General features: G+C 35.6%; 3 long non-coding RNA genes across 12 annotated transcripts; 2 read left to right on the top strand and 1 right to left on the bottom strand.

Moving 5' to 3' along the window:
* Positions 1–10,587: 10,587 nt before the first annotated feature.
* On the bottom strand, positions 10,588–19,545 carry LOC135771499 (uncharacterized). 10 transcript variants are annotated; one of them, XR_010542939.1, is made up of 10 exons: positions 19,181–19,545; positions 15,125–15,208; positions 14,863–15,022; positions 13,232–13,291; positions 13,091–13,135; positions 12,260–12,336; positions 12,095–12,148; positions 11,683–11,854; positions 11,471–11,572; positions 10,588–10,809 (listed from the first exon to the last, which is right to left on the bottom strand). It is a non-coding gene; the product is annotated as an uncharacterized lncRNA (long non-coding RNA). The 10 variants fall into 10 exon arrangements; XR_010542938.1 differs by having other exon boundaries at positions 15,148–15,208; XR_010542942.2 differs by lacking the exon at positions 19,181–19,545 and adding an exon at positions 17,297–17,794.
* LOC135771500 (uncharacterized) lies at positions 13,316–15,301 on the top strand. Its single transcript, XR_010542944.2, has 2 exons — positions 13,316–14,032; positions 14,876–15,301. It is a non-coding gene; the product is annotated as an uncharacterized lncRNA (long non-coding RNA).
* Positions 16,648–23,326, top strand: LOC135771498 (uncharacterized). The gene is made up of 4 exons (XR_010542932.2): positions 16,648–16,815; positions 17,806–17,906; positions 21,504–21,589; positions 22,223–23,326. It is a non-coding gene; the product is annotated as an uncharacterized lncRNA (long non-coding RNA).
* The last annotated feature ends 653 nt before the right edge of the window (positions 23,327–23,979 follow it).

Genomic DNA, 23,979 nt, shown 5'->3' with positions numbered 1-23,979 from the left:
GCTCAACCCAGGGTCGTGGCGATGCAAATTATGCGAATTAGATGGTGCAATTGTCGCGAAAACACACATTTTGTTAAACCCTTTAATGAAGGAGACCGCACACCCAGGATCATTTAACATTGTAGAGATTTGTGTATGTGTGTGAGAGAGAGAGAGAGAGAGAGAGAGAGAGAGAGAGAGAGAGAGAGAGAGAGAGAGAGAGAGAGAGAGAGAGAGAGAGAGAGGGGTAAGAATGGGGCCCACATAGAGAAAACTTAATAGAAGACTAGAAACGTGTTAAGGACTAAAGTATGTATGTCACTCATCTAATTACAGTATGTTAACTGGATAACACTGGATGTAACTCATTGTATAGTTTAATAAAATAATGTATTTTGATTACACAAATCAAACCTAACTCTATGATTGTTTTATTAGCTGCTGACCAGCATAGGGAATCTCTATGGCTAATTTATAAGACATGTTGATGATACAGTACTGTGGGTTGTACCCTTCCTTGTTAATTGAGTCTTTTTGGGTAGCCTATCTTATGCCTAGAATTATTCAAGGAGGTTGATTCTTTTAACTTTCTTCAAAGTTTGACAGTTGTGGATAATGACATGTGCAACAAATGGATATAGGGTGTCAAACTCATAGATTATTATTTAAAATCCAGATGCTCTTTTTAAAATATTTGCGGTCATCCTCTGGCACAGCTTTAAAGCGGAAACTTATCAATTCCTATTAGAGGTCCAGAATGTCATTAAAACAAACACACCAGTGGCTTTGCTGTAATCAGTATTAAACATGTTACCCCTCGAAGTACCCCTCCCCACAGAGCCCCCCCACATAACAAATCCCAATTAATTTTTTTAATGTATTAACTAATATGAAATAACTAACATGAGCAGTACATTTGTGACATTATTTTTTTAACTGATGAGCCTTTTTGTACATCGTTACCATAGATTGTTCCTGAAACATATATTTGCAATTCTGCATTAGATGTTTATTTACTTCTTGGCATGTTTTCCATATTTTGCTCCATTAATCTAGGTTCTTGATGGAATGATATATCCAGGATTGAACGCAGGAAGCATTTCACAAAAAGCCTTCTCCATCCACCTTGGAAAAAGTTTTCATGTCTTTCACAATCATGTTCATAATTGACTCTGTAAGAGCAGCAGCTTGCTGAGGAGTACAAGAATTCTTCCTCAGTAAACAGTCATCAATAGTAGGCCCACAGCTTTTCTTAGAACTAAAACAGGAAAAAAGACATTTACTTCAGGAGACAAAGAATAGTAAAATATTATTCTGCAAACAATTATTACAAGTATAAAATCATCTTTTTTACACTACAAATGAGCTGGAACTTGTGATTCATGCTCTTGTATTTTTAGATGTTTGTATATAAGCCGTTGTTGGCATGTAAGGCATAAGTAATCTTCTTGTGCCATACTGTCCTGCTATAGCTCTCAGTTCTACTAATGACTTGCTCTTAACTGTGCCATGTGTTGTTATAAATCAAAGGGTGATCAGGTTTTTTCTGTGGCTAGGCCCAAGCTTTGGAATGGTCTCCCATATCATGTGAGGTTCATTGGAAATTTTTTAATCTACGCTTAAATCATGTTTTTATTCTTTAGCTTTTGGAAACTTGTAGTTGTTGTGTAGTCCTGCTTTGTGCTTTGTACAGCACTTTGGAACTTGTAATTGTCGATTTTATTGTGTAGCCTTTGTCTGTACTTTGTACAGCACTTCAAATCAATTTATATTGTGTTTAAATGTGCTTAATAATTCATTATTGCTGTAAAGACAAAACACATCTCAACAAACATCATGTCTAAGGGACAGTTTCTGGGATAAGGCTTACTGTAAGTCTAGCCCTAAACTAAAATGCTAGTCTTTACTGAAAACTGTGAAATGATTTTTAAGACAATTTTTAAAAGGAGTTGCAAATTGTTTTTGCAATTGCGTTTTCTACTTGTGGATGTCATAACTGTGACAAAATTTAAACACAAATGCAAACTGTTTGCATGTCCATTTACGCAAACATACAATGTATGACAAATTTCAAACTTCCTATAACTCTTGACATATTTTAATCTCAGTTGCAATTCACTATTTGTTGTTTCTTTTCCTCTGGTGTCGCGTACAGACCCTGCTTAAACTCAAATGAAATTGCAATGCCCTTAGTATTTGTGACCCGTCACGGAAACCAGGGACACAAGTCGGCAGCACAAGTTTCGAGAAAATGAGAATCAAAGTTTTTTTTTTTTTCAAAATTTGTGATTTTCGTTTTATTGCAGAATCTGTTAGTTGAGATCACGAAGAAGCCTCTCAATGTTTGAGATAGCAGTTTATGTATATTTAAAAGCGTACATTTTGCGGTTGAATTAGGCTTGTTTTTCCGGAGATTCTAGCGTGCAGCGGGGGGCGTCATTGTCTGTGTGTATATTTACATACTGGATAAGCTTGTGTTTTCGCCTCCGCCCTCAGAGGGAACAGCGTGACTACTGAATAAGGATAGTTCGCCCAAAACTGAAATTAATGTCATTAATGACTTACCCTTATGTCCTTCTAAACTCGGAAGACCTCCGTTCATCTTTGGAACACAGTTTAAGATGTTTTAACTTTAGATTTAGTCCGAGTGCTTTCTGTCTACTCCATTGAAAATCTATGTACGGTTTCCATGTCCGGAAAGGTAATAAAAACATCATCAAAGTAGTCCATGTGACATCAGTGGGTCAGTAAGATTGTGTAAGAGCATCGAAAATACAGTTTGGTCCAAAAATAGCAAGAATTACGACTTTATTCAGCATTGTCTTCTCTTCCTGCTCGAGCGTGAAGTCGCGTGACTGTAGTGACGCGGCTGCCCTGTTCCTCAGACATGTTTGCTTAGTTTTTTTACTTATAGCGTGCTTCTCCACAGACTGTAAATGAAGCTCGGGCGCACAAAACAAAAGAAAAAGAAAAGAAGCTGGGGCGGAACAAATAACAGTCAGCCGCATCGTACGTCAGCCGTGTCACTGACTTTATGGGGCGCCGCAGTCGGATGACGTCAAAGTACCGCAATATTCAAGAAATATTTCAGAGTAGTTTAATTTCGACTCGCTCTCGCGGTACTTTGACGTCTTGCAGCGCAGCATGAAGTCAAATTCATAAATTACACAGAGATCGTAGAATTCTTTATATAATTGGCTACATGTTTTGTCTATCAATATTTTCCATGAAGTCATTGGCTGATGGAGCAACGAGCGAGCGATTGGTAACATCCCTTAAGGACTTCACGTTTTCGAAGGTGCTGTTTTTGGATTATCTATTATACTACGTCCCTATTTTAAATACAAAATTTGAAGGCGGGTTCATGTGTTTGACGGAACGTAAATACCGGAGTGTAATCTGGGGTGTATTCCAGAAAGCATGTTATGTGACTTACCCGGGTAAGTTTAGGAGTAAGTAAGCGGATAACCTCTGCTTTCGGTTCCAAAAACAGAGGTAACTTTCGGGTCATGTAAGTAACCATAGCAACTGACTCTCTGAAGATAACCTGCTCCGGAGCAGGTTATGTTGCAGGGTAAGTTCATTTTAGTTATTAAAACGAAGCTCCGGAGGATGTCTGCGCATGCGTGTACTTATGATGAGCTTGCAGCAGGCATGGAAGCATATATTTTGCATAATATTACAATGTTAAAGCATTTATTTGATTACATTTACAATCGCGAATATTTATTGCTGTCTTTAAAAATTTATGATGTTTCTTTAAAGAATTTTTTTTTTAATAACATGGATTGATATTTGTGATTGAACTAATTATACATTTAATTATGTCCCTTATTAATAAAAATTGATTCATATTTGTGTTCGGACTAAATACTATACATTTAATTATGTTCATTATTAATATATCTCCAAATATCAGTGCATGTATGAAACACAATTCCATCAGTTAATTAATGTTAACAATAAAGTACATTTCCATATCAATTTTGTCAATTCATAAATAACCTCATCTTTCACTTACTAGATAATATGAGATTAATCTAAAGTTCTAATAAATGTGTGTGCAAATACATTGTCATAATTGAGCCAGAAATCTTAACCTATGTTACTTAAGTGACAATGTGGCAATGTTACAGTAAATGGGTATAACAAATAGAAAAACATGATGCCTATCATAATAATAATTGCTGAGGGACAGAAGTTACCCCTGCCTGCAGTGTCTGATAGGCATGTGCATGACCCACAGAATGACACCCATGAAGCACAGGTATGATTTAACACTGACCCACAGAGTGGCACAGGTGAAGCACAGACTTCATCAGGTGAAACACCATTGAATCACAGACATGGCATAGTGGTCAGATATTTTCTATTATCAGTTAGAATCATGTACACAATGAAATGATATTATAAATATATTTTTCATAGTATAATATTTATTTCTTAAACATGCACTTCAGATCCTTAGCCCCCTCTCTACATTTGATCTATAGTTGGTCTTTTTCTAAATCACCTTTTTTTCTTTAAAATTGACCTTTTGTGCTTTCCTGAGCTATCATTTTTGAGCCAAAGGGAAATTGAGATATTTGGTTATATTAGATAATACAGGACATTTTAGATCATGTTACTATGAGCACTAATGTAACATTTCTATTCTTCACTTCTGTCACAGCAGATCCTAATCGTCCTATGCAAATGAATGATAATTTTTAGTGTAGTGTACTAAAAAGCATTACACAAAATTATTGAAAATATTAACAGAAGGTGCAATCTATCAGCTATCAGTAAATGTTAAAAATGATGATACAATGTGGAAAGTCCAAAAACTAAACAGGGTCACCCAAAGGAGCAGAAGTGAAATAAGTACAATATAGTGAATATAATCATAGTGCATTTTATGCATACACAATCATAACAAAAAAAAAAAAAAAACTGTAAATAAGCCTTATGACAGATTTATGCACTTTATGTGCCACAACCCTTACAAAAATAAACCATGGTTTTACTGGTGTAAAGTTGTGGTAACCATGTTTTACTACACTAACCATGGTTTAACTATGGTTTTTGAAAACCATGGTTGTCAAAACCATGGTTATTTTGTGGTTACCATGGTTTTACTGTAACCATGTTTTTTTTTTAACTAACCATTGTTAATTTTTGTAAGAGAAAAATCTAACTCGAAATAATTAATATATTTAAATAATATTTAAATAATGTGTATTTTCGTTGAGACACATATAATATTGGACTTTAAATGGGGTAAAATAGGTCCGTATTCATTAATTAATTAATTTTACCTGTTTTGTAATCACGCACTTATAAAACGTTATAAAAAGTTGATATTGCCAGAAAGTATTGGTTTATAATGTTATTTCTCATTTAAAAACTTCTAAGTTATCTGACTCGTGAAATCTGTGATCCATTGACAATGCCTTTATGTTGTTACCGTGAGCGCGCGTTAACTCTGGGTTACTTTCAGTGGGTTGATTGAACTAACTTTTAAAATGTGTTTTGGAACCGACATACGCAGAGTAAGCAAGTTTGGGGTTGATTAAACCCAGAGTTCAGGGTTTATCTAATGGTAAGTTAACCCTGCTTTCTGGAATACACCCCAGATATACCCTAACATGTTACGATGTAAATAGTCTTCAGATTGTATATTACATTGTATTCCCAGAAGTTCATGTGAAATCTGATGTAAACAATAGACTATATCTATATTTCACGTATTATACGCATTTGTGGACAAAAATCATTGGATGATTCAAACATCTGAAACAGACTGGATTCGACTTGTGATCCCCACAAAGGTAAAAGTCCTGTTTATTTTTGCAAGTTGTTCATTCGGACTTCTGTAATAAAATACTACATATGATGCTAGAAGATTTTGTATCTCAAAACGGCTTTACAGGGGGTATGGCTTAGCTAAATGAGATGTAAATGAGCCCTATTGTCTCTCCAGGCAGGGAAAAGGAAAGTGTTAACTTTTTTCTTTCTCAAATTTCTCAACATTCTCTTTCTTGAATGTGTTACATTCAAATGGCCACAACTCAAATGGAATAACTCAAAATGCCCCAGATCCGACTTGTGTCCCTACTTTCCGTGACTGGTCACATCTGCATTTCCAATGCATGCACATAAAACTGTTAAAACTGTCAATCAGTGTTGAGGGTGGGATTATACTATAGGATGTGTTTGTTTTTAAAAGTGACATCACTCACAGTCAACCTCACTTTACAGCTGATTGCGTGTAGACGGCCACAAGATGGAGCACAAGAAAAGCTCAAATGATAACGCAGAAAACAGTTATCTATATTTAATTATATTACGTTCCAACAATTATTAACCAAGTTAAAGCACTGTTTTATGAAAAGTATGAGACTTATAAATTATGGAAATGTGCCCTGTGGCCTCTTATTATTGGCCTTCAATTGATTTTGACAGTAGTATTATTATGGCTGAATGTACGATTATGTTGTTTTAAAGCCTTATTTTTCTAAGTAAAATTAAAAATGTTTTGTAAACATTTTATTTTGTTAGTGGGAGAGGGTGTTGTGACCCTAAAGGGTTTATTATTTACTTTGTTTCATGTATTTATTTATTTTAGATAGTTCTGTACTAATATTGTGTCAAGAAAAAAAGTTATAGAAAATCTTTAGAAAATATAGACTGTTGAAGGGCGCAGTGAGAAGTAAAACAGAAGAGAAAAGAATCAGAGAAGAAGTGCAGTTCTGTGTATGGTGTTTACATGTTAAAGATTCTTCCACCCCTGAATCTGTTGCATAAAGAAAAAAGGGGGAAATAAAACTACAGATAATCCAACACGTGTCACAAGCATTGTCCAAGGGTGCAAAACATTCATAGTTAAAAACCAACAATCTAATCATCCAGTATTTTCTAACTTTCTTTTTTGAAAAATCCTGTCAGATCACCACCATTATCTCATTATTTCCTTATCTACTTTCAAATGGGGCTTAAATTCTACTGGACCATTTAAAAAGAATGAAAAGAATCACTAATAAGTCAGTCTGAGCTCAATGTTGTATTTGCAAACAATGATGGGTTATGACTTCATATCCACGGTCCGTATTTTGTTGTTTTCACATCTGTGGCAAACGCTGATGGTCACGAAGTTGCTCGTGACCAAACAACATTGCATTAGGTGACCTCAGACAACAACAGTACTGTTTCATACATTAGGCTTCACAGAGAGATGGTAAGCTAAGTTTTAAACAACTTTGGTGAAGGAATGTGGTTGTTAACTTAAAGGAATAGTCTACTCATTTTCGATATTAAACTATGTTATTACCTTTACTAAGAAGAGTTGATACATCCCTCTATCATCTTAGTGCGTGCACGTAAGCGCTGGGGCGCGCTGCGACACTGCAATAGCATTTAGCTTAGCCCCATTCATTCAATGGTACCACTCAGAGATAAAGTTAGAAGTGACCAAACACATCAACGTTTTTCCTATTTAAGACGAGTAGTTATACGAGCAAGTTTGGTGGCACAAAATAAAATGTAGCACTTTTCTGAGTGGATTTAAAAGGGTAACTATATTGTATGGCGGAATAGCACTTTTGGGAGTACTTCGACTCAGCGCAGTAACACTCTCCCTCTCCCATTATGAGAGGGAGAAGGGGAGTGGATTTTTCAGGCGAGTCTTTGAGGGGTCCCCCCAATATTTTTATTTTTGTAAAGATAATGCTGACAAATTATGATGTAGTACATTTTGTAAGTGAATTATTTACAGTAGTAAATGTTGTGTGTATTTAAACATGTGAATGCCCATTGCTAACGGCATGTTCGTTTTGTACTTGCTTAGCATAACTCCTGCAGTGGCGGCGCCAGCCAGGCACTGATGAGGAGGCGTCTGAAATACCAAGAGTTCACTTGAATGAATATAATTCCCCCCGCTAGAAAATACATATAGCTTTGGTACGTTCCTTAAGTTTTAATGCTTTATAAACAAACATCTTGGTAATACAATCACAAAAACTGCAGCTATAGTGAGCAATGTACAGAGCTCTGAACAATACAACAACAAAAAAACTAGAGCAGTACCACTCCAAGACACCAACCACCATCTTGTCTGGTCCTGGCCAAACTCGTTTCCAATTGAGATGACCCAGAGTGCTGTCCCCTTTCCATGGCTGGCCAGCTTCTTTGTGATCTGAAATTAACAAATGTATTGACACATTCATGATGTAATATTATCACTGAAAACAACATTACAGTTTTTCTTAGTCGCTTTGACAAATTTTTCCAAACAGTCTTAACTTTCCAAACAGTCTTAACATTCTCAAAACTTTAAGTGCAGTTGTCACAACTGTTAGCTATTGTATGTGTCAGTTAAATGTTGTAATTGACCCAGGACATTTAATCCATGGTTCAAAACTTAGTTAATGTGTCAGTAAAGAGGTGTCAAAAAGGTGTTTTTGTAATCATCTGTCACACTGATCAAAATGTTTAGATGTGTTTTCACCACGGATAAATTTGTTATTAACAATTGTGACGGTCCTCTGGGTCCGTTTTGCTTAGCCGGATGTGGGGGAGACTTATAGGGTAATCATCATGTGAAACACCTGCAAAGTAAGAATTAAGAGTTTTTGGATCTCTGATTTCTCTTACCCTCTGGCTTTTCATTAGTTTTGGGTTGCTTTGTTGTGATTATTTGTTTGCTTTATGTATTAGTTTAGCTTGGTGTTTTATGTTTTCAGGCCTACCCAGCGGGCATATGACCGACCTTCAACGTTGAAATTTGGTTGAAATTAGGTCAGTTGTTTGTTCAACGTTGAAACAACGGTGAATGGTAAACGTTTGAAAAAGGTTAATAAAATGCTTAAAAATCAACGTTGAAATTTGGTTGAAATAACGTCAGTTGTTTGTTCAACGTTGATTCAACGTTGAAACAACGTTGAAACAACAGTGAAGTAAATGGTTGCTGGGAGACAATAAAATAATGTTTTATAATATGTGAATCATTCAGAAAAAAAATTTAAAAAATCATTTTATAAAATTGATGACATTATAAAAAAAATGTAACAAATAATTGAATATACAGGTAGCGAGGTAATCTCGCGAGATTACACGAGACTGGACTGTTTTAACGGCTGTCTTCGAGATCTTGCGTATCACACGAGAAAATGCTTCAGAGAAAGAAGAGGTAAGGAAATATAAGTCAATGTAAACGCATAACATTATTATATTCACATATACAAAGTGGTATGACAAAAAAGCACGATGCCAAATCGGGTTTTTTTTCTGTTAGTTGCGAATGTATTCGTTATAGTAGTTAATTTGCTAGTCCACGGGATGTTCCCGCCGAAATTGGACTTCGTTATTATGAATATTAATAAATTAATATGAGGTGTGTTTTTATCAACTTAACCACTTGGTTGTTTTTGCTTCAGAAAAGCAACTAGTTATAAATGTAAGGGCTTTTTTGGACAACTTCGGTGAAAAAGTGTTGATTTCGTAGTTCAGTCAGCGTAACTTATGCTGCGTTCCAGGCAACCCGTAACCCGTAACTCACGAGTTCAAAACCACGCCTCACGACTCTGAACTGGGAGTACATCGATCTAGTACGAGTTCACGGGTGGGAAGTCACGGGTTTGACTGCCGTTCCAGTGCACTTTCACCGGTAGAAGGTTGTAAAAACACGAGTTACGGGCTGCCTGGAACGCATAAGGTCGTGAGTCGTGGTTTTGAAGTCGTAACTCACGGGTTTAAAAACCTGCCTGGAACGCACCATTATATCCGAGAGGTCTTACAGGCGCCACACAGACACCTATCAGTAGGCCTGGCAAACTCGATTCCTTTTAAGGATCCGGGTTATTGTGAGTCACTCACTAAAGTGATCCGGGTTGTGTGATTCACTTGAGTCATCTGAGTCAGTATTGCTAAATTTCCAAGGAAACTCAGTACAGACCCACTTGTAACCGGCTGATCCACGCGACTCGAGATTCTCAGAGCCGGAAACATTGCAGACTCGCAGACCATGGACATGAGACTCGCTCTACAGATCCCACTAACCGGCTGATTCGCGTGGATCAGCCGGAGCCGGTTAGTGGATCTATAGAGCGACTGAAGTCTCCTCAAAAGCAAATCCATAACAAAAGCCTTTCACTTCTGAAATAACATGCTTATAGGTTTTAGGTTTGGTGTGTATGGTCGACCATTTAAAAAAGAAGCCTCCCAGATAGCACACGTACGTCTCAGATACGTATCTGCGAGGTAATCACTCAGATTTCCATTCCGTCTGGAAAACGTATTATAAAGGTCGTTTGCCCATATGAATTACGTATCTGAGACGTACGAGCCCAGCCGTTTTGAAGACGCTTTTAAGATCTTTTCAAGACGCTTGATATTTAGAATGATGGTTAGCAGATGTATCTAAGATATTTCCAAGATGTTTCTTAGATCTTTAAAAGATCTTTATAAGAGCTTTAATCGAGCTCTTTCTAAGATGTTTCTGAGAGCTTTAAAAGACGATTAAAAGATCATTAAAAATAAATTGCTCTAAACTACATCTTCTACACAGTTATACACATTATTACAATATATCATTGACAACAATTAAAACAGTATTTTCAATAAAACAGGCAGTTGATTGCGTAAAATTTATTAAAATTAGACAAAGGAAAACATTCATAAGATGCATATTTACACGAGTGTATGCAAAAAAGCAACGTTTTTCTATAACATACAAAGAAACACAATATCTTTAAATTAATCAAATGCTTCCTCGGGCAAAGAACATCTTTTCCCGATTTTCCGCGTCTCCTTCAGTGGTAGACGGACGGATTCTTCATCTGCAGCAGCTGCATTCTAAAAGAAACCATTACAAAAATAAGGAAAAATTAATTTTACAAACTATGTCATATGTTTTCTTTGTTTCCTCAATATAACTCTGATTAGAATGTCAAACAAAGATAAAATCATCCGTATTAATAGTCAATATCGTGTATATTATTAATATGAGCGTCTTTGCGTTAAATTCGTGCTACACCACACCATGCACTTATATCGACGTCGCAATGCAAAAGAAGAAGGGCAAGAAAGAAACCTGTCCTGGTCTGGCGATTTAAGGGGACATTTGTTTAAGGTATGTAGTAATAATACATTTTAATAATGCTGGGTGTGGGATCAGTTAACTAGAAATTTCGTTGATAATTAGCAATGTATGTACAGTAACTAGCTAGTTCACGTTAGATATTTTATTCACGTGTCTGTGGTTATTTTAGGTTTTTGATAGTTAATTTCACTGATAGTTTGAGCCCGTGTAAATTTCTTAAAAATCTGTAATTATTATTTTATTTAACATTATTATGTTTGCTGTCAAGACTGATATTTATTTTTATATATTTATTGACGTTGATATGTAAACTTAACCTACTCAGTTGTACTTGACTAATGCAATAATGACAGGTCCACCTGTTTAAGTATATTGTAAAACATTTGAACATAACAACATTTGGACATAACATACACACATTGTTTCCGCCTGCATCACTTTAGTTGTATAGCTGCATTGCTGGTTAACACCTCTGGGCAGATTCTCCATGTTCTTCTTTTATGTGTAGCTCCTCACCTTAAACAGATACAGTACATTGAAGTAATGTTTAAAACAAATTAAGCCCTATAATATTGTTTATGTTTACAATAATTGGTAAAAAGTTTGACGGATAAAATGGTTCTTACCATTCTCTATATAAGCCCCTCTGTTAACTTTTGTTCAAGCCTGTCTAGATCTTTTATCAGTCTAGAAAGATGTTGGAGAAAAGACATCATCCTCTTCTATAATCTCCATCTGTAATTGGACTAACAACTGGACCAGTCAATGCAGGTGACTCCAAGATTGTCTCGCTTACAGCTGCAATATCAAAAAAATAATTGAATTGAGGCTTTTTATATACATTTAGTATTTTTTATTAAAATTCATAATGAGCATATGTATACATTGATTTAAAACAGTACTCAAGACTGTAGATTTACTGTGAGGTTTTGAATGTTGGACAGATTATCAGACCTGCATCTGCCTCAGACATGTTGATGTTTAGCTAATGACAATTTTAAATACATTTTTTTTTTTTTTTTTTTTTAGGCAACTTACTCTCCATTCGACCTTGCAGGTCACACCATGGTCTCAAGAGGGAAAATGAGTGCTCTATGGATTGAACAGAAAAAGGTAGTATTAAACAGTGTTATGTTGTATTTAAATGCCATGAACAATGCGTTTATGTTTTCTTCCTAATTATGTCAACAAATGCTCTCTTACCTTGCATGGTACTTTAGGTGAATCAAAACTCCAACATCTGTATGAGGGTCTGGATGGATAAAGGATGCCCACTGGAGCTGGAAATGATGGATCAGATCATTTTCATTTGTCACATTTACAAAGAAGCACACTCTAAGGATTGCGTTACCCTGTCTGTGGCAAATACACTAGACAAAAGTATTGGGAGGCCTCATTCTAATAAACATGTTTATTTATTCCAGTATGTCCAATCAAAACAAATAAAAATGCTATACCATATAATACCACTACAAAGAATTTTGATTTTTGTTGCAACAGTTTTGTAAGTGCCTTTTTCTGTTCCAAAATGACTACAGCTTCTTGTACAAGTCATTGATAGGTTTAGGTGATGAGTTTTTGGCTAAAAACCTTTGAGTCATATCAAAGGTGTTAGCTGAGTTAAGGTCTATTCAGACCAGTCAAAGTTCTTCCACACCAGACTGAATCACTAATTTTCTGTTTGAACCTTACTTTGTTTGTAGGGTCATTCTTAAGTTGGTATTGAAAAGGGCCCTGCCAAAACTCTTGCTATAAATTTAGCATCAAACGGTTTTTCTAGAATATCATATGCTGTAGCATTAAGATTTGTGCTCATGGAAATATGTAAAGTATTTAAACCTGTTTATTAGAAGGAGGTGTCGCAATACTTATGTCTATATAGTTTATGTTTAACAAGCCAAAATAACTAGGGCTGCTTCTTTTTAAGAACTTTTGGTTATTTTTAAATCAGCCAGAGGAATAACAGTCCTTAAATGTGTAATGTACTGCCATAATCTTGTAATGATCAAACGTGAGGTCAGATTCTTAACCTACTGTGTTCTTTCTTGATGGTTAGCCGAGTGTCCCAGGACAGAAAATCTGTTTCGTATGGATCAGAGTCAGACATTAACATCTAATATGTAATATCTAGTGATATGTTTTCTTAGATAATGCTGTGAACAAATGCTCTTTTACCTTGAATATTAGGTGGATCCACACTTGAACCATCTGTATGATGATCTGCACCCACTGGATCTGTAAATGGTGGTGCAGGTAAGTTTCACAAGTAAACAAACTCAAATCCTATTCAGACCATTCATGATTCCAGCAATAACCAAGTTTTTTCGTAACAATAAGACTGCATTTACAATGCAAATCTTAATGCACAGATCATATTTTTTTGACTATATTCATTTTTTGTTCTGATCTTTTTATATTTACATAAGACACTATTCATATCTGATATCGGTGTTACAATAATTTGCAAAACTACAGTTAATATGAGTGTCATGATTTGCACTTGAGTTTTGTATCGACTTAAGCCAGGGTCACTGCCAATTTAGGCATGTTTTAATTATGACACTTAAACAATTGTATATGTACTTCGATAAAGGTTTTTGCAATCATGGAAACATAAGTGAATCGCAGACAGCATTCTTCTTTTACGAATGTAAAATGGCTGGAGTAGTGATGTCACTAGCTAAATTAATTTTCATTTGACCTCCCCCACAGAAAGACACAGCACATCATTATATCGTTGGCTCCGCCCACTGGTGTTCAGTCTAAAGTAGTAGTTGTTGACAATCATAAAGTTGTAATAACAGTAAGATTGTGATGTCAGACAAACATTGTGCTGTTGCTGGCTGTGGGAAATTAGTGTCTTTGTAAGGGTCGCAAATAATTTGAAAATATTTATGTTTCTAAATATGCCCCCCTACCATGAACTAAACTGGACTGTTGCAGAGACCAAGTGTAGTAGGGTACACTACTATGCAGGTGACATTCTTTTGTTTATTGAAGCTATGACAAATAATTTGTCTGTTTAGTTAATGTTTTATACAGTGTAACTGTACCTAAACATTGTTCCTTGAGGTCCTCTGCTATTTACATTTTGTATGTCTTCCTTATTTAACACACCTTATTCAAATCATCAGCTCATTAGTAGAGATCTTCATGAACTGAACTGAGGCTGTGTCCAAATGTTCACACTTGTTGTCTTTGCACTAGACTACTTACATTACGGGTTTTTTTTTTTGTATTTGGCCTAAGTATTCTAGTGGGCGTGAAGATCCCAAGCGTGCATGTAGAATTATTCATCCGATGGGACACACTTAGCATGGGTAAAAATTTCAATCCAGGTAGTGCCAGCAATTTGCACCAAAACGTATTTGTGTTTTATTTACTACTTTTAATTTATATTTAACATTTTTAAGTTTTTCTGTAAATAAAATGAACACTCTGAAATGAACATTTGCTTATATCAAACTTTTAGATGCAGAATTCTTTGCTCCTGTAAAAAAGCTCTTTGTTTTGAGTATGTAGCTTTATTAAAGTGTATTATTTATTCAGTAGTCCCTAAATAAACGACACAATGTTGCAGATGTTTCACAAAATGCCTAACAATAATGCAGTGAACACCATAGAAATGTTAACATACAATTAAAAGTCTCATGCTTTACATCCAGAACATGATGCACGATAGGATGCACAAAGTGATATTTGGACGCAGCCTCAGTCTGTCAAATCAAAGAGACATACAGAATGCACAGAGCAGTGGGACTCCATGAACAGAGTTGAGAACCACTGCTGTAACTCATTATGCTTACCTGACTCATGCAGAATTCTGGCCTGGTGTTTGGTCCCCCCTTTCTCTGGCTTGTGTCTCCATCATCATTACACTCTTGTCAGTGTAATAGTATCGTCGTCTGCATACCAGGACTTTGTTACTCAGCTGTCCCTTCTCCTTCAAGCTACATTTTTGTCAAGCTGCAACAAGTTGGAATACATAATTATTAACGTTTAATGATTTTGATGTATGAAATATGTAACAAAAGCAAAAAATGTATAGACATTCTATTAAGAAATTACCTTTTTGTTGTTTGTTTACTGACCTTTCAACCATATTGCATTTATAATTGATCATCATACCTTTGGTCTACTGTTAACAGGTTACTGTAGAAAACAAAGTCAAACAAAAAAGAGAGAAAAAAATTATAAATGCTGAATGTGTCTCATCTTAAATACATTGTTGTTGTTTTTGTTTCATTGATTTTGGATGTTTTGATGATTTAAGGAAAATTTACGTAGCATATATATTGATGTTTTAAATCAGAGTTTGTTAATGACACTTAATCATTAACAAACATTTAAAAAGCTTTATTACAATACTAATTGATAATATATATGTAATAATCTTGTTTTGTAACACCCTAAATCACTGAGCGCACAAACGCTACCCCTGTTACAAGCATGAGTGATTGACTTCAGGCACACATGCGCAGACATTGAAGTACCGCGAGAGTGATTCAAAAGCCCACGAAACAGTGTAATCACGCGGTACTGTGATGTCATACTGGTTAAGGCTAGTGATGGAAATTTTCGTTCATTTAGGTGACTCGTTCATTTTCAGTTCGTTCACCAAAATGATTCGTTCAGACTCGTTCACTGATTCGTTCAGTGACCATTTCTTAATTTTACAAAAATACGCCAATAGGTGGCGAAGATGTGTGTCATTATGTGTTTTAAGACAATGAATGACTTTTTGCAAAAACTCATTAGTTTTTAATAAAGCTCAAATTGTGAAATACTAAGCATAATTTTATCAAGTTACCGAATATATTAAGACACACGTACATTCATAGTACATCTAATCTGGATTTGTTGTAAATAAAGACTCCCGTGCATGCCTCCTCTGGTTCAGTCAGTCATCAGATCCTCGTTCACGAATCATATAATTTCGGGTCATGTCGTTCAAGACTTCGTTCAGACGCAGATGACTGATTTAAGTTCGGTGAAAGGGTGGATTAAACTATATAGACATATAAAACTATATTAAACAGAAATACCAATTTTTTCAACAGTAATTACCTTGCTTATCATTTGTATTAAGGTAAATAGTCCGCCTAAACATGGTTACTATAACTTTTATTAAAATAAAACCACATGATTCTTTCACAAGATTGTTTACGTTGCACTCGCTATCTATACGATCTCTCTCATTCATTAGGTTGTAACCTGTACCAGTCATTCAGTTTGTTTAAGAACGCGATCTCTCTATCTCTCTCACGTTCGTTCAGACTCAAAACAGCGGCTCGGTCAGTGAAGGGCGTATTCATTCAGTACGTTGAGCCAATCATATGCTCGGCCACAGCTTATACTCGATTGCCATTGGCTCGTAGTTTTGTCACTCTTTGAAGGCGGAAAGAAAGCCGCGCATCATTTGTCCGTGCTCCTCAAGAAGGGAGGGAAATTTCAGTGAACGAGAAATATGAGTCAATGGATGGCGTGAACGAGAACGATTCGTTCACATAAAAGATTCGTTCAAAAAGAACGATTCGTTCACGAACGTAAACATCACTAGTTAAGGCTAAGCCACGTGAAGCCGGACACAAGGGCTTTGGGCTGGAGTAGCCTGTGGCTTTTAAGGCTTCGTGTCTCATCGCGTTAAACGATCGCAGAACGATTTACTTCTCTTTTTCACCTCGATCTTTGGCCTCGTGTGATTTACCAAAACCAACATGTGAAGTTACAACGCTGACGAAGGAGTTTCATCAGTAGAGGTAAGTACCAACATGTTATGCATGTAGTGGATCTAAAGATTGATTGTCGTATATGATCATTCTTTTTTTGGTTTGTTTGTTTGTAACGTTTATCAATGCAAGCCAAAATCGAGCTGCAAATCCTGAAGGCAAGGCACGTTGAACATGTAACCGTTTTCTCAGCGGTGGTGGGGTAAAAATTTGCTAAGTTAGCCTAGACCAGCCCCTGTTTAACTTAAAGTTACTTGAGTTATAAAATGTATCAATCTTCCCGTCCGACTTGCTTGGAGTAAGTTAACGTTATGTAAACGACCGGTATTCACAAGAAGCCTTAAAGTTTTATAGCGAAGTGGTTTGATAATTAAGTTAATATATTTTATCAGTTGTTTTAGCTATAAAGTTATTTATATCTGTGAATTAATTCGTATTTTTATCAGTTTCTAACAACACATACATGACAAAAGGCTAGCGTAACGTTAATAACGTACGTTAAGTTACTTACCAACACGAACAAACTGAGTCTGACAGACAAATTAACTTAAAGCCAACAATAATAAAAAAAAACATATTATAAATTAACATAAACGTTATGTTTACGAATTATATTATTTACATGTTAATATTGATGTTAAATGCGAAGAAAATGTTGAAGTGTGCCTGAGGAAAAACGGTCATATCATGAAAATGGCGCTCACGTGATGTACGAATGGCCTCGCGACCACTGTCTATGTTCGCGCTTGCGCGACAGAAGGGTTAACTTCCTGCTCCAACCTGCAACCATTTGAATGCAGGGATAATAACAAATAACCAAAGTTTAATCATATTGCTGGATTTTTTTATAATGCTTAATAAATGATGCGTGTAAATTTACACATATTTATTACGTCACTGACATTGTTTTTTATTGCGTTTATTTCTTTTATATTGATTGAAAATGAAAACCTTATTTAATTTACCTAAAATTTGTTTGTGTTTAACACTGATTTATGTTGTTTTTCTGTTTAATATTAGTGTGTCCTGGAAAACGTGTGCTCGGAAACATGCAGAATACAGGATTTACAGAGCCGACCTTGAGGCACCCACTGATGGATAATCTGTTTACCTAAAAACAGGTAATGTATAAACATTGCAAATATAATGAATTCACAAGTATATAATTTCACAAATATTTAATATTATTAACAATTATTATTAATAATGTACATATTAAATTATATTATACATGTTCAGTTGTTCTGTTAAAGGTAGGGTAACACATTTTGAAAAATGCTAACGGTAGCCGCCTAGCAATGAAATCCCGATCCCACCCTCAAGTCAAATCGCCATCCAAAGTCACGCCTCTTTCCAAACACATGAACACGCACAGATCAGACGGTCACGTCTCATTCACCAGTGAGAAAACTTTGCAGTACAAAGTGAATAACACTTCCAAAATAACCAACATAAACAACTGGTTTACATCAGAATTAGTTTAAGCACACGTTCGATTGTGTAGACGTAGTAACTATATCGTTACGCTAATCCGGAAAACGAACACAAATTTCATAAGCAACACAACGTTTCATCAAAGTATAATATCTGAATCCATCTCAATACAAACATATCGCGTACCTACCTTACCAAAATAAACAGTGCAACGACCCTTTCAGACCCTTTGCCTCCTGTAGCTGTTTGCATCTCGCGGTAAAGCAGTAAAGTTACCGATGTTCATTTGGGTTTTTGCTCTTGCTGATCCAGGCAGTTTTTGCTGTTGTTGTTATAAAAGATGTCTTTCATTGTGTGCCTCCTGTGTAGGTTGTCAATTCAGCAGAAAAGTTTGCTGTTCTCGCTGTTTACAGACAGAGCGCACGTGAACGCGCCGATGACGTATGGTATCTGCGTGGACTCGCTGCGCGGTGGGAATTCAAATTACGCTTACGTATGAGGGACATAAAAGGAAACGTCCGTTCGGACCGAAATCTATGATTTGCTGAACATTTTTTGGTCCTACGCCTTTCACAGATGACATAAATTTTTACAAATACATTTAAACAACTTAACACAGTGATTGCTATCAGAATGTGAGGAGACTTTTAACCAGCATAACTAAAAATGTTTCAGGATCAAATCTGTTACCCTACCTTTAAGTTATTTGAAGGATATGCATGGTAGATCAATTAGATTATCTTTCTCACTAGCTATAAGCAGCATGCTATAGAAACGTTCCACTTAAAGGTGTAGCGGAGGATTTTCTCGAATTTTAGAAAAGAAACACCGTCTCAGCTTTTTAAAACAAATGCAATTGCGCAACACTCCAGATTGACAACTAGGAGCACCAATAGTCTTGATGATCCACCCGGAAAACCTAAATTCTCCGCAATAACTTTAATGTTTAATGCTCTTTTACCTTGATTGTTAGGGTGGTGTTCATACAAAGCAACTTATTGCTCATCTGCTTGAGAGAAAGTTACTGCTGGGGCTCTCCTGCTAAGGTTGTCTTAATTCTAAAAAGAAATTAAGTCATTTAGGCTTAGGTCATAGCAAGTTTTGAATGAATGACTTCACAATCTGTTTTAATAATGTTTATTTACAATGTATTTTATTCCACTTACCTGAATCGTGCAGAGGCTTGATGTTTAGTCCACCGGTTGTCTTCTCCAACCTCTGAGTGAAGCCACCACGAGTGGTCGTGTTAACCAATTTTTTTAATTTTAGTGCACAGTGAGTGTGTCTACATAGTCTAAACGCTTAATAAACTGATAACGTGTAAGGTCATTTAACTTCTTACACCCTGAAGCTATTTTGGGGATTTTCGCCTGGATTTGGCCTACCCAATTTCAAAAGCATCCCATACCCACATGCAGAGGTTTACATACAAAAGTTTGGTATCATTTTACAGGAAACCCTTTGAAATTACATAAAACACTGTTAAAAGTGGTAAACATGGTTGTATGTGATATCAGTCCTCTAATAAACACAAAAATAAATAGGCGCTTTTTGATGTTTTTTTCTAAAGTTTTTATTTGACAGTATATAACTCTGGCTCTGGGTATCTCAGGTCCCTGCAGACAGTTTTGTTTGATTCCAGCAATTGTTAGCTTACAGAGGAAAAAGGAATTTTTTCTCTATCATAATCTATGCAAAAGTTATTTTACTCCAACTGAAGGGAGGAATAATACCCTTTTTGTATACAATTTCTGCCTAAAAACATTTGAAGTGTCCCCATAACCACATACAGTGGAATAAATGCAATTTCTTTATATCATTTTAAAGAAAACCCTTTGAAGTTACATAAAAAGCTGCTGTTTGTGACAAATATCGTTATTTATGTTGTTTTTCATATGATGAAACACCAAATTTTCTTTTTTATGATGTAAATACTGCCTTTGATAGTGTATAACTCTGGTTCTGGGTGCTCTAGCAGACTGCAGACAGTTCTGGTTGTTAGCAGCAGCAGACAGTAAACACCCAAAAAAAGAATGAACTCTTTATCATGTCGCATTCAAAAGTTATTCTCATTTTACTAAAGGGTGCGGAAATACATTTTTCATAAAAATATTAATTTTTTGTTTTGCACATATAATAAAAAGCTAGGGATTAATTATGCACACAACCAAAGAAAATGCTGTGAATGGACTCATTGTTTAGAGTAGGACCTAAAATAAAAGATGGTGTATCATTTGTGGCTATATGTGCTATCTGAGGCAGTCCACACTCAAGTTTCACATATGTTTACAAAAGACAATTTTTTACCTTATTATTCATTCGATGATTGTTGGATATGTGTTGATATTAGAACAAAAATAACGCTGTAGCCTTATTCCTGAGAGCAAGAGCTTTCATTTGATATAAGACTTGCCCATGTTTGTCATTTTTGAAAAATATGAAATATGTGAATATTATATGATATCAAAAAATATTGGGGGGGTGATAGTGTAAATTAAGTGTAAATAACTTTCTTACAGTAAAAGATGTGTCAAAGTGATGCATATCTGCAGAAAGTAGAGACTCTAAGCTTTCAAACTGTATCTCATATGTGTTACTGGGGTCCATGACGGAGTATCAAAGATTAAAAGAATCTTTTATATTAAGTCAAAATACGAAATTCTGGACCCGGGACAGGGTCCTCAGGGTTGAAGAGGTTAAATGCATAAAATGGTTTTCTTTTATAGGGTAAAGCCCATAAATGGCAAAAACTGATTGGCACAGGTAGTTTTTTTGCTCTTAAACCAGATTTTAAAGTCTTTTTTGCCGTTTCGTATGTGCGTATGTCTCCACCTGAGATAGATAAACTTCACAAATAAAAGTAAATTAAAACGCTTGAAACATGTTAATGTAATAAGCTGATTTTTATAATATCATAATAGGATAATTGTCCTCTTATTATGTGCATGTAAACATACTCAATGTCTTTGTTTATCCTTTGTCTCAAGTCACACTGAGTGTGAGAAGTCATTTGTCCAGTGCTGTCGGGAAATCTAATGATAACTGCAATTCCTTCAGTCTAACATGATGGTTGAATTACACACAGATAAACTCCCACTTTATAGACCACAAGATTTGAGTTCAGGCAGATTAAGATAGTTGATTGAGTTTAGTTGTTATTGTTTGGCTGTTGGCTCATATTATTATTGATTTTGACAATTTTCTTACAGACCTTGTCTGTCAAAATAATGCAACCTCTGGTTGTAAAGCACATTTTAAACTGATCTTCTTCATTCTGTCACTAGCCCACCACAATCCATGTTTACCAGCTGTGAAAGTGCAGGCCAAAAATCTTCCTTCACCTGTGGGCCTCTACCCACATGTAGATAAGGTAATGAATTATTTGATTACTGTCGCTGTTTCTGTCACTGGGGCAAAATAACTGCCCTAGAGAACATGAAGATTAGCCAAAACTGTGGTATTGCGCTAGCCCTAAAAATGTGAGAATCTTGATGTTTCTAACACATGGTACAACCGCTTAGTAGGCATGGGCCAGTATAAGATTCTGGCGGTATGATTACCTTTAGCAAAAATACCACGGTTTCACAGTGTTGCGGTATTCCCATTGCTACACTAAATTTTTTTATTTTTAAATGGCAGGTAAAAATAAAGCCTTTAAATTATATTATATATAATATTTTCGAAATGTATATTACATGTAAACATCAAATCAATCACATGACTTAATGAATTTTGTATAAATACAGTTCATACCTTGGAGACGGTTTCACAGACCATTTTAGTGGTTTTGTAACCTTGACTGTTTAAAACCACGGTGTACCTTAAAACTGGTAACCAGCCCATGCCTACCGCGTCGTATCTATTATTAAGGTGGTTGACAGGTCTGTTTGCATGTTATTGCATTGGTAATAATTTATTGTTTATAGTCCAATATTGATTGTGAGAATTATTTAAATTTCCTTAAAAATGTTCTAACATCTTTTCCTTTCTTTTCTTAATGCAGCACTTCAGGAGAAACCTGCCTGTGATCTGCTAAGATGCACAGATTCAACTCTGGCCCATTGTCATCCCAACACCTCATCTGCCATCAGTTTCGTTTAGTGTCGGTCTATTGCAAAAGTTCTTATAAACTTTAAATGAGACTTTGTGTTAAGCAGGGGTTTCCAAACTTTTCATTCCACAACATATTAAGCCCAGGATACACAGCAGGATTTTTGCAATCCAATAAGACCTTATCACACTGTGTGACAAGGATTGTTTAAACTTCAGCAGTAGACTGTCGATGAAGACACCTATTGCATCTGAAGCTGCGACATCTGTCATCAACATGCGCTAGTGGTAAACAAATACAGGTATGCAGGTCGTAGAAGCAAACACATTGTTGATGTGCGTTGATCATGCTGAACTTCTTACACTGTCATAAAACTATCGTAGGTGTCTTTGGTCCCAGGACTGGGAAAACAGACGTCTTTAAACCTCTCACACTGTATGAGATAGGACCACCAATTAAGAGCCACGATCACAGAAATCTCCACAATTGTTTCACGATTGGTAATCTTTCATCTGGGACAGCCAAAAATCGTGCCGTGTATTATGGGTTTAAGACAGGTGTAATCTTATAGTATATCAAAACCATTGCTAATAATTAATTGGACAAACCATTACTACAATGCAACACTCACTATCTTACGGTGCGACCCACAAGTGGGTCTTCACCCACAGTTTAAAAACCCTGAGTATGAGAAAGAGTATGTTGTATTGTAATTAAAGTCACATCTAAGTGTTATGGAACAGTTTGTCATTATATTCACAGTATTACATGGTTCTTTCAGCAGTTACTACGTTACAGTGCTCTTAAAGTGTCCTGATCAGCTTTGGGTCTTGTGAAGTAATGTAATGAGAACTTGATCAATAGCTTTGCAGTATTTTGTTACACTGTGGCTGTAATCATATTAACACATAGGTTAAACATTTTATTCAAATTTGGTAAACAAACTAGTCAATATAATTCATGCTGTGATGCTGGATTAAACCTGGTCAAATGATTGTGTATTGTGTTTTCAATTTTTATGAGGTTTCTTCATCTATATAAACATTCTTAATATCACCTTTGGTTTGCTCAGAGTTTGTTCAGATGATTTTTTTAAAACTAAATGTTGTGAAAATGCAAGGTGTGTTACACAATTTCAATGGATGGCGTGGGGTCAAAAACTATCAAAAGTTTCAACCTTAGATATATAACTGTTGACAAATGTGAGTCACACCCAGTAATTATAATAAGCAGGAATTACAGTAAGCAGGGTCACCTTAAGATAATCAGCTTGTTGGCAATTGTTTTATTTAATTAAATGTATAACTTTTTTCATTTCAGACTGATAAAACAGTCAGAGGGGCAGTGGCTGTTGGCAATGATGTTCTTGTGTGTTTTGTATTTGTTAATATTTTGTAGTCAGAAAGAGTATGAGATCACCTTTTCTTGTGCATGGTTTTTTATTATACGTGATATGGGCTTTTATTAATTATATTTAATTATATTATATAACAAAATTAATGCCAACCCTTAAAAACATGTTGACTATATTTTTAAAACAATTAAACAAGACATTTATTTAAAAAATGAAATGAGTTGGAGGTCTTTGCTGATTCGTCTGCGTTTGATCGGATTCAAGACCAAACGGAGATGCATGCAGGCAGGTAGGATTTAGAATTTTTTAAGATCTTAAATACGTCTTGTAGAGATATGGAAGACGTATTATTCAA

Source organism: Paramisgurnus dabryanus, chromosome 8 (assembly GCF_030506205.2).
Source record: "Paramisgurnus dabryanus chromosome 8, PD_genome_1.1, whole genome shotgun sequence".
NCBI lineage: Eukaryota > Metazoa > Chordata > Actinopteri > Cypriniformes > Cobitidae > Paramisgurnus > Paramisgurnus dabryanus.
The sequence above is the reverse complement of the archived record's forward strand: the minus strand, read 5'-3'. Positions and strand labels throughout refer to the sequence as shown.